The 11523-nt window shown below is 42.6% G+C and overlaps 1 protein-coding gene across 13 annotated transcripts in view; it reads right to left on the bottom strand.

Moving 5' to 3' along the window:
- Window positions 1–11488, bottom strand: part of MTMR3 (myotubularin related protein 3) — a 59639-nt gene extending 48151 nt beyond the window's left edge. For 6 of the 13 annotated variants that reach the window (XM_077308533.1, XM_077308532.1, XM_077308528.1 and 3 more), the window contains exon 1: window positions 11278–11487. The gene's annotated coding sequence lies outside the window, so the exon portion shown is untranslated. Of the gene's footprint in view, window positions 1–8855; window positions 8880–11277 lie in introns of those variants that run through there. The other 7 variants (XM_077308534.1, XM_077308531.1, XM_077308535.1 and 4 more) reach the window with 5 other exon arrangements.
- Window positions 11489–11523: the final 35 nt, after the last annotated feature.

Genomic DNA, 11523 nt, shown 5'->3' on the forward strand with positions numbered 1-11523 from the left:
TTGCATCTTGAAAGATTTTCTCCTGCAAAACTATGCCAATTACCTCATCATGCAGTTACCTGAATAAAATAATTTCATTCATCCCAAAATGCCTGCGCTTGGTTGTTTCCTACCCTCTTAAAACCTTGTACTGGAACTTCCATTTCTCACAGATAAATCCATTCTAATAAACTGAATTTTAAATCAGGAGCAAGGAAGTGTTATGGCCAATTGACAGAAATGCTAATCTGTGAATTTTGGCAGATTGTAAGTGGGTGGACAGAAGGGATTGCGTAGGTGCTTGGCTCTTGTGGGCATTTCCTGCATTTTGTAGGGGGCTTGACTAGCTAATCCTGGAGATCCCTTCCAACTCTTGATTTTAGGATTTTACGAACCACACATCTGTTTCTGTGGCACAGAAAGGAGACTTATATGCAAAGTGGTCTGAAATGTTGCCACTTGCCACAGATTGTCCAAACTTACTGTAGATTTTCAGCTGTCATAAAAAAGCACTTTCTAAAACATATTTCTCCAGTTTATTTATAATTCATGTGAACTGCATTAAATGGTTTGATAATATGTTGAATCTACCGCATTACTCTCAGCCAAACAATGTACGCTATCAAGAGACGAAACTGGAGTGGGATGAGTGGGATGAGATAATATCTCTTAATAAGTGCTATTTAAGACGTGTAAAAACTGCTTCTTTTTTAGATTAGTAACTATTAAATACAACCACATTTAACGTTTTAACTAAGAAAGGTAATCACTTTCTTCTCAGTAGCTATACAATCTCAGAAGACTACTGCAGTATTCACAAAAGGAATAGTTTAGTCATGATGCTCAATCTCACAATGGAAGAAATAAGAATGGCAAATTGAGAATCCCCACCCATCCCTAGATTGACAATTCTAAAGACTGATCCTGATTGAGAAGGGATCTGGTTAGTTAGCCAACAGGGAGCAGGCTATTTCACAGTATACTGATGCAAGCACCAGTAAGCCTGAGACCTTCCAAGGTAAATTTGGAAAAAAGGATGGATGTGCAAAAAGGAAGCACCAACAGGGGCTTTGGACCAAACTCACTTGAATTGAGGCCCAACTGAATTTATTATAAGTAATTTTGAAAACTCTATAGCAAATTTCCGTTTTGTTTACAAGGCAGGTTTGTAGACAATGTTTTTCCCTTTAAGTCACAAGCTTCTAATTAGATAATGCTACAGTGTTTAAAATACAAAGATATTTCAGCAACTCGGTCCTTTGGATCTTACTTCTGGTTTTAAAGGACACAAAATGCAGTGAAGTGGAATCTGGGGGAGGATCCTTAACTTTCCCTCTGCAGCCCTGCTCCCACACACGTTACATCACAGGGCAGTGGTGCACCATCTGTGGGTCAACACACAAAACTGGGGTATAATTTGCACCAAACAAACCAGGATGAGCTGGCAGTATAGGCTGTCGGCCTGTTTCCTCTCTTCCCATCCCTTACACTCCTTTGCCCTGTGGCCCTGCTCATTCTCTCCTGTTTAATGAGAGGTGCATTCCAGATGTAGGTTCTCTTATGGAGACAAGAAGTTCCCTGACCAAGCAGAGTCTAAGCATGGGAGGGCAACAAAAGGTTGTTACCTGCCATAAGACACTGCTGGGTCCAAGCTAAGTCCTGGCCTGCAATGCCACAGACTCACATATGTTTGCTGCTTCCCAGATCAATACTGCCAGTGACTGGGTCAGAGTTGAACCATGGCAAGGGGCTGATCACTTGCTCCCATGTATGGTACCTTGACCTCTTTTGGAGGAAGGGTGGACAGAACTGTGGCAAAATTGTCAGCCCTTGCCAAGTATTGCTCAAGACAACTAAGCTTACCTATTGTTCTTTCCTGGCCCTTTATTCTTCCTGCAGAAATCTGTTTCTTCAACCAAGACAGCACAAACTTCTTTGTACATCACATTTTTGTTGCATACCTAATATTTCTGAGTGTATACTTAAAGTTGTAGCTTGCATTCATGTTTGTACATTTGAACAGTGGACAACACACTAAGAAAGGTACAACTGGTTGTTGCTCTTGTTGAGTGTGTAGAAGAATGTACAGGAGAGAAGAGCTGTTTTTTATATCCCCGTTTTCACTACCTGAAGGCAACCCAAAGCAGCTTACAAACACCTTCCCTATCCTCTCCCTACAACAGACACCCTGTGAGGTAGGTGGGGCCAAGAGAGCTCTAAAAGAAATCCTCTGCAAGAACAGCTCTAAGAGAAATCTGATTAGCTCAAAGTCACCCAACTGGCTGCATGTGGAGGAGTGGGGAATCAAGCCCGGTTCTCCAGATTAGGGACCGCTACTCTAACTACTACACCATGTCATTTCTCAAAAATGGATTTGCTTCTGCATATTGTATAAAATGACCATGAGATCTTTATATAGCCTGCTTCTCACTTGTGCTATAGATTTCTATATATTAAAAATGAACAAATAAAACACTAGTGTTATATTCTTGTTGGGCAGGGGGTGCGAACAGCATAGAGTTATTTTGCAAATGAGTCCTAAAAGCTAGGGTAAGTTTGGACATTAATCCCACTTCAAAAAATGTGAGAACTACTGTCACTGGGAAAACCATTTTACTGTGGAAGAAATGGAAAATGGCATATAGGAGAAGGGTTCAGTAGCTCATCATTATTATCCTGCAGACTGCATCCTTCCCTACCACTGTGAAGCTGTTCAAAGGTGATCAAACTTCACAAGCTTGTGTCTGCCATTCTGGTTCCCATTCCATCTCAGCCAAATGTAGTTCACAAAAACTTCCAAAGGGAGGCAACAACAGAATAGCAGGTACTTCCCTTACTACTATTAATTCCTCAGACCTATTCTGCACAGGAATCAACCCAGTTAGAGATGTGCTTAAGCATATGAAAATCTATATATTCATGTTAGGAGACACATATCCCTTGGTGAAGCCCACTGATCCACCTTAAAATTGCCAGTGTAGCTCTCATGCATAGTATATATTTTGAACAGAACAAAAGATAGAATTGCAGCCCATTAAATGTAGATGCCACATTCATCTTCTTTTCTATTATAATTAAATCACAATTATCCTGTCAGCAATATATACAACTAACATGCATAAGACAGATTTAAAATACTTATATCCCACCTTTCCTTGGAGACTTAAGGTAACTTAACACTAGGCTACAATGAGTTGCAAAGTAATAATAAAACCAACATGTACAATAAGCAGCACTCAATGCCCAATATCCTTCTGTTGCAGTGTGCAATTAAAAAAAATTAACCTCCAAAGATGTGCTTGAAAAAACACAGACATGCAATATATATATATAGCTTATACTTGCTATAGAACTAGCTAGAACATGGAACAAGATACGTGTGAAACCTCCTATTAAGACTATTTTCAGAGTCTGAAAGAAGCACTAAGATTCTCATTCTTGTTTTTAAGCCTTCTGCTGTCACAATGCCTAGAACATTCAACCAACGGGAAATTATACACTCTGTTCATGTGGATAGAATCACATCCATAACTCCAGTAGGTGGTGCTGGGGGACTGCTGCATAGTTCCATAGAATTTAAAATGTGGGGTCCCATCACTTCTCCCTCCAACTATTTAACATCTACATGAACCTGCTGGGGGAGATCGTACAGGAATTTAGAGTAGTGTGCCACCAATATGCACATGATACCCAGCACTACTTCTTAATAGCTGATTCAGGGGACTCTGTGGAGGTCCTGAACAAATGCTTGGAGAACAGAATGTGATGGATGAGAGCCAATGAAAAACTAAAGTTCAGTCAAGGTGCTGCTGCTCAGTGAAAAAACCACTTAAGGACTGAAGAGTCAGCCTGTCTTGAAGGAAGTTGCACTTCAAGGAGGTGGTTAGCAGTTCAAGGGTACTCCCAGATCCTGGCCTATAGTTGGAGACTCAAGTCTCCTCGACAGCATGTAGCACCTTCTACCAACTCAGGCTGATAAACTTGCTACAGCCTTGAAAAGCATGTCTTGGCCATGGTGATTCATGCTCTGATCACATCCACATAAGATTACTATAGTACTATAGTACTTGTTACATGAGGATGCCTCTGAAAACTGTTTTCAGTACAAAACATAATAACTATGCTAGTACTGTGGGCTGGACCCAGGAATCACTCTCTGCTGAAAGATCTATACAGGCTGCCCATTCCTTTCCAGGCACAGCTTAAATGACTGTGCTCATCTTTAAGGACCTGTATGTCCAGACTGATGTTAAAGATGCTCCTCAAGCCCTGCTATGTGCCTCCAGGGTGACGCAGGTGACAAATTTAAACAGAACTGTCAGTGATGGTGCCTCATCTTTGGGATGGAAAGTTGGCATTTAAAATAAAGGTTCTACCTGTAAATCATAGGACACTGTTTTGCTTGCTAGGCACTTCCTATATCCCTAGTGAAGGAAGAAGTTGATTGCATATTTCTCTCTCCACATTCTATAAGGGCCCATCACTTCCTTCTGTTCAGACTTCCACAATTGTGAAAGTTTTAAAAAATACGCTTGCATATGGCTCACAAAATTAGTACAGAAAGAACATGAAGATTAAAAAAACACTTCAACTGATACAAAATAAAGTATTAACCAAAAATAGCCAGGGGACAGAACTCAAGAAAGATAGAAAAAGGACAGTCTCTGGTGGTTAACAAATTAACCCGCATCAGGACTTGCCTCCCATTTCTGTACAGGGAAGGACAAAACGTCATCCAAGCTCTAGACAGAAGAGTCTTTTATGGTATGTTCCATTATTCCATTCTCCAATAGAGCCTTTGACATTATTTTGATTGTCAGGATGTTAAAACTAGTTCAGATTAACAATGGATCAAACTGCTGAAGAATCTGTTGAAGGACGTTTTCTGTGAAGGTTTCCATGTGTGAGAGTTATTCAGGGCGCACCTTGAAGAGGCAAGCTAGAACTGTGTGAAGGGTGCATGAGCTGAGGCAATGGCATCTAATGTAGCACATAACAAAGGAAAACACTGGCGCCCATGTTGCGACCTTGCACATTTCTGATAGGGGCTTTTTTGTCAAAACTGTACTGTTAAATGGAATGTGCTGTGATCATTGCAGGTGGTAAAAATACAGATTCCAAGGCAGCACTGATTTAAGAGCCACTGCAATTTACGAAGAAAAGTTTTTTTGTCTCTACCTTTGGCTGCTGAGTCAAAGCTAGTTAGACTCCTTGAATGGTACTATTAATCAAATACAAAAGTGCAATGCCACACACAGATCTAAAATATACCCATGCTCTTCTCTGGGATACTATGGAAATGAGAGTTCACTTTCCAAATGAACATAGGATCTGGTCACAGTACTATCTTATCCTCATGCAACAGATATAATCCTATTCTGATGAAGTGTTTTGAGCTCCATTACTTGTTTTACCAAAGTTGTAGCAACAAGAAATAAGACCTTGAATGTGAGGTATTTCAGATAAGGTATTCTAGTCAGGGCCTGGAGAATAATAGGGAGCTGCCCGGAAGGAAAATCATGAACTGTACTATACTGCAGTGGTCCCCAACCCCCGGTCCGGGGACCGGTACTGGGCCGCAGCTCCTCCTCATCCTCCTCCCCAGCTGCTGCCTCGGGGGCTGCCCTGCCACTCTGCCACTGGCTCACCTTTGGTGCTCTCCGGCAGCCGCCATGGCTGGGGCTCCCCCTCGGCCTGGCACTGTGCAGCTGCTGCTAGCAGTGCCCCCCAGCGGGTGGCAGGAAGTCAGGGGTGCCGGTAGGAAAGTAAGTGGAGCAGGGGCTCAGGCGGTGGAGGCGACGTCCCTCAGCAAAAGACTACCCCCCTGGGCCTCAGTAAAATTGTCAAGCGTTGACCGATCCCCGGTGATAAAAAGGTTGGGGACCAGTGCTATACTGCACGATAGCAATGCTCTCTGAAGAAAATACTTTACATGCAGACATCTGTAAATGAAAAGCTAATCTATAAGTGGAAGGATGAAAATGAATTTTCTTACTTGCTAACACAATTTGCTGCATCTCAAGCCCTCAGCAAAACATTTTGAAGGAAAATAATTACTTGAGTCATCACAGTTTGGTCTGCTTGCATCCTCTTCCTTCATTATCAGTAAAACACCTGCCAGGCACAGGCATACATTCTGGCAGTAGTTTCCGCAAACTGGCAACCTGTTTCTTGCTCTTTTCTACTGCTACAGACAAACTAACACGACTGCCCATCTTGATCAATCAATAAGATTTGCTACTCAACAGCCATGAAGGATCTGGGAATGTCATCAGTCCCTGTATTAACATGTCTGCTGTGACTGGAATCCTCCATGGCAATGCTACAGTCAAGTTCACCAGGCTGGAGAACCCTCCTGCACTAGTGCACTGTGACAAACATTAGCATTGCTGTATCCCGTCAGAGTTTCTTCAGCAACTCTGGAATAGTGGGAAGGCACATAATAGACCCGGGGGCTAAGATGCCTAGAGAGCACTGATTTGCTCTACTTCTGGGAACTAGTCGTGCAAATATGTTCATTTGAGGGTGCTAATTGTATCAGCAGATCTTCATGATCCAGCAGCCACTTCCCAAGAAATACTGTGTGCTTTGCTGATGTGTTCCGCTCTCAGGGTTAGGAGATGTTTTTCTGACCAGCAAAAAAAGTGGCTGCTTCCCACTGCAGACTGCAGCACTCAGTGGTCTGCTGCCTGCTGACAAAGGCTCTGGCATTGTTCATTAGGATGCAAACATGAAGATTCAGTGTCCTCCTGATAGTGCAATAAAGACAAATTAATTTCTCTCAGTTCTACTAACTGAGGCTCACTATGTGGGGGGTCAAACACACTGTACCTGGCCTATGGAGAGGGGGGGCTATCACCAGCTGTGATGATTATGAACTCCTTGATGCAAAAATATCCAACAGAGGACTCTCTATGAACCACCATTTCAAGTCGCAATGGAGGTGGTTGTTTACCAAGATATGCTTCTGAAGGGCAAGGCTCTCCACTGAAGATGCCACAAATGGGCTCTTAACCAGGGTACCAAGTCTATGGCCACAATAATGAAACCTTAATTTGGGCAAAAATATTATGTCCACTGAATCCATCTCTGCCATCTTCTGCATTCTTTCCAGAAGTAAATATGTTTTTTTCCTGGACAGTATCAATGAATACACGGAGATAAAGCAGATATTGGGTAGGTGTGAAGTTGCTTCTCCTGTTAATTAGGAAGCCAAAGTCCATGAGGACTGCATGGTGTGATAGTTTACAAGGGTTTCGTTGAAATGAGCTGAAGGGCCAGAAGGAAACTTGGACAAAATTCAGAAAAACACTTCCTCCCCCTTTTGGATAACAGGTTTATTTACTCAAAATATGTAGCATGAAGACAACTGAGTACTTTTCCCCCAAATGAAAAAAGTTGTATTAAATTCCCTACAACTTTAGGCAATTCCTAGGTATATTGTAGAAATATGCAATAATTGCATAATGTTAACTGTTTAAATATAATTAATTCCTGCAACACAATAAATTAGCATTTAATGTTTTACTACTGTTTTTATAGCTTCTATCTTTATCTGTTTTATACATATTAGTTTTATAAACAATTATGTTTTTGGCTCTTACTGATGGTTTTTACTATTTTGTTTCATGTCTTCTTGATTATTTTTAATTTCAGTCACTGGCTCTCCAGGTATCCCTGGACTACAATTCCCATGAGCCCCTAACAGCACATGTTGGCAGGGGCTCATGCGACTTGTAATCATGGACATCTTGAGAACCGCAGGTTGGCCACCCCTGCCATCCCAGAACCATCTAAACATATGCTTACTCAATTTTTGTTAAATGCTAAGATTGGTCAGTGAAAAAGGGAAACTAGGCCAACAAAGGGCATGGTGGTTGGACGCGATCAAGATGGACATCGGCCAGAACACTGCACAGCTGAGAAACTAAAAATTAATAAAATAACCCTGTGGTATATTTCTATTTAGATCACAATGGCATATTTATATTGTTGGAGTTTCCAAAGATGCTTTGGAATTCATTGAGGCTCATTCCATTTTGACAGTCTCTCCAGCACAGAAACCACAGTTCCCAAAATAACTTGAAATGCCAACATACTGTTTTGAGTGTTCGGAAAAGAAAAAAAAAGCAGTATAGAAATATTTTAAATATAAACATACACCCAAGGCAGGAAAAGGAGCATTCTCTCTGCCTAATCTATTTCACCAGGCTGCTGTGATGACAAATTGAGAGGAGAACCATGTACATATCCCTGAGATCCCTGAAGAAATGGTGGGATGAAACATTAACATGGACAGGTGGATATCTTCATGGGATGAATGAGATTTGAGTCTGTGGATAAGCCCATCAGCACTAGCTATGTCATAAAATGATACTGTTATGTATCTAAACGCTTAAAGCAGGACAAAAATCCTAATGAAGGATTTCTTATGGGAACATTTGTTTTTATAGCTTCTGAGCTGTAAAGCATGTTCTTGAAGCATATTATCATGCTTCAGAATGGTGACAAATTTTAACAAAGATCTAAAACTTCAGTCATTCATTAAGAACACCTAACATAAGCAGAATGGAGCCAGCTAAGATCACATCATTTAATGAGCTCTAGACTTTATCTAAAATATCAAAGGAGGAAAAGCCTCCCTTCACCATACTTGCTTATGCATTCTCTTATGCATAACAACCACTTACAATGTTGCCCTGGAACAATAAGTATCCCTTCAGCATTCATCCCCCTCTTCTCATAACACCTCTGCAGCAACTTAATCTCAATGCCCATTGATACATCATAACATAGCTTGCTAGTTACCACACTAAATGAAACAACAGATATTAATTCTAATCTTCAATCTATTAGAAACCAAATAATACTCTTACCCAACAATGAGAAGTTGTGCAAATGCCCCTTTTGCATACAAATCCCATACAGCATTACTTCTTCCCCATTTCCTTTGAAATCTGCTCCCCCATTCACCGCCTGCTAGGATGGAAGCTACAGAAATCACTCCACTCTGTAACACAGTATCACATATTTTAACCATTGTAATAACTTCTGAAACACTGCTGCCATTTTCAAACTCTAGCAGATATCTATATTTATGCACAGCTATCAACATATCACCAGATCTAGATTTTTAAAAGATGAAAAAAATATTTAATAGTACTAAACATCTATCATATGTAATATCGATGTAGTAAAGGGCAAAAATGTAGAAACCAGACTAGGAATTTACATGCGAGACCTGTATATTGAATATGCGCAAGTCTTCTGGCCAGCCAAGAGGAACTTATAACCCTGTTCCACAAAAAGTACGCACAGCATCTATTCTTCCAAACTAGACAAATGAAATATGTATCTACTCAATTCTACCTGTTCTCTCCCTATGATATGGCTTACTAGAGGAAGTTGAGTATTCATCTACGAAGTCCAGGATTTAATCTTCAGGAGTCTTCCATTAGTGAATGGCGGACTCCTACAAACCCACTTAATGTCAAATGATGAGTCAATGAAATTAACTGAAAGATTTGCTGGCAGATCCCTGTATAGAAAAGTTTTGTTCCTTGGGTAAATTCCGGCAAGTACTCATATTTAATATAGAAAATGGTTACTTTAACAGTAAGCTACTCCTTTACAGATAGGTAGGCTGGCCTTAAATATTAATACAGAATTAAAACCCCTTCAAAATTACGAAATATACTGCCAGCACATGCAAGAAAACCTTGATCTACAGTCAAAACAGTCACTTGAAGTCCAGAACCAAAGGTAATACTTTCTGGAAGCCTGCAAAGAATCTTCCACTTACCATGGCTCATTTCCTTAGCATGCCACATAGTATTTCATATCTGAAACAGTATAAATATGGTCTACAGCACTATTTAAAGTGAAAGAAGTATAACAGGACCCTATGATACATATTATTTTTTTTGTCACACCCTTGCAGCTATAGAATTATAGGCTTTCCATCCAAAACACATCATTCACCAAGAAAATGTTCTGTTACTTGTTCTGCTTGCCTTCACATTATTCCCTATATGTCAAATCTAGCTTGTCACCTGGAAGGAAAATATAGAAAGGAAAAGAGGCATCTATATCAGAGGAAAAACCTGCATTCATATTAGGACGATGGAATCTTTTCTTGCAAGACATTAAATAACTCGGGTTTCTTCACCCAAGCCTCCCAAGCTACACCACAACACTGGGCATATCTCTAGAGAAGTGAGTGACCAGCTTTTTAACAAAAACATGTGGGGGAGGAATGCAATGCATTCAGGCATGTGTAGTCTACAATATTAAAAGAACTAATTTCTGTACAGTATCTACTTGTGGTTGCATCAGAGCATTTATTCACCCTAAGTGACCTAGCCAGTGGTCATTCATAAATTAACTTAACAACCCCATCATCTTCGCAGCGCAAACAAAAACATGGATTTCCCCATCCACCTTTCCAACCGCATGGTGATACGAAATATGCAAGCAAAAGGAAGTTACTCTGAATCCGTGGAGAAAACGCAGAAGTGATCTGATGTTGGAGGGGGGGGGGAGGGCAAACAATTCAAAACCCACAATTTTCTTTCTAAAAAGCAAGCACAAAAACCATCTCGCAGGAGAGACGGCGGAGCTGAAGAAATCATCTGCCCAAATCTGACTTCAGCCCAAATCACATATGTGACCTGCCCTGAAAAGAGCGGCCATGCCCTGCCCCCTCTATGTATACACACAACCGCTCAAAGGTTGTAAAGAGACTAAGATGCAAGTGAAACTAGGAGATCACCCGGTCCAAATCTCCTCTCACACACAACCTTAATGGGTGGGCTTGACGGAAGTCACTCCCGGCTTCTATGTCCCCCCCCCCTTTCCACCATCCACAACAACACGGCCATCTCTCGATAATGCCCACAGATATAACGACCTATTTTACAGGGCTGTTATTCCCGCCTTATAAGACTGTGCCGGGCTGGGGGCTGTGAAGGCCTTACCTATCCGAGCCCCCCCCCCCCCCCAAATGTTGACTTCCCTTGCAGGGTCGCCCGGGACAATGTACCCGAAGAGCAACTCCGAATCCCGCGCTATGTCAACGTTTCACACCAGATTCGCGTGGGGAGGGGAGAGGTGGGGTGGTGGGGAAGAGCTCCCAAACGAGAGCAGGACTCGGAGGGGTTGGGTTGCGGGGGGGGGGGGGGAGAAGGCTGCGACCCTCCGCGCCCCCTCCCGCTCCGTCCCCGCCAGGCCCGAGCTGCCTCAGCCGCGCCAGGCCCCGTCCTCGCTCTCCTCCTCCGCCGCCCGCCGCCTCTTCCTTACCCGGAGGCGCCCGGCCATGGCGCGGCGGGGGGCCCTCCCCACCCCCCAACGGGGCGCAGCGGCGGCGGCAGCGGCGGCTCGGAGGGGGGTGGTCGCTCGCCTCGCCTTCGTCGTCGCTCCCGCTCTGCCTCCGCCTCCCGCCTCACAACCACAACAACATGGCGGCCGGAGCCACACTGAAGGGGAGGGCGGGAGAGGAGAGGAGGGCTGTCAGCCAGACAGACAGCCACTCCGGGGAGGGCGGGG

The sequence above is a fragment of the Paroedura picta genome, chromosome 13 (genome assembly GCF_049243985.1).
Source record: "Paroedura picta isolate Pp20150507F chromosome 13, Ppicta_v3.0, whole genome shotgun sequence".
In the NCBI taxonomy this organism is placed as follows: domain Eukaryota; kingdom Metazoa; phylum Chordata; class Lepidosauria; order Squamata; family Gekkonidae; genus Paroedura; species Paroedura picta.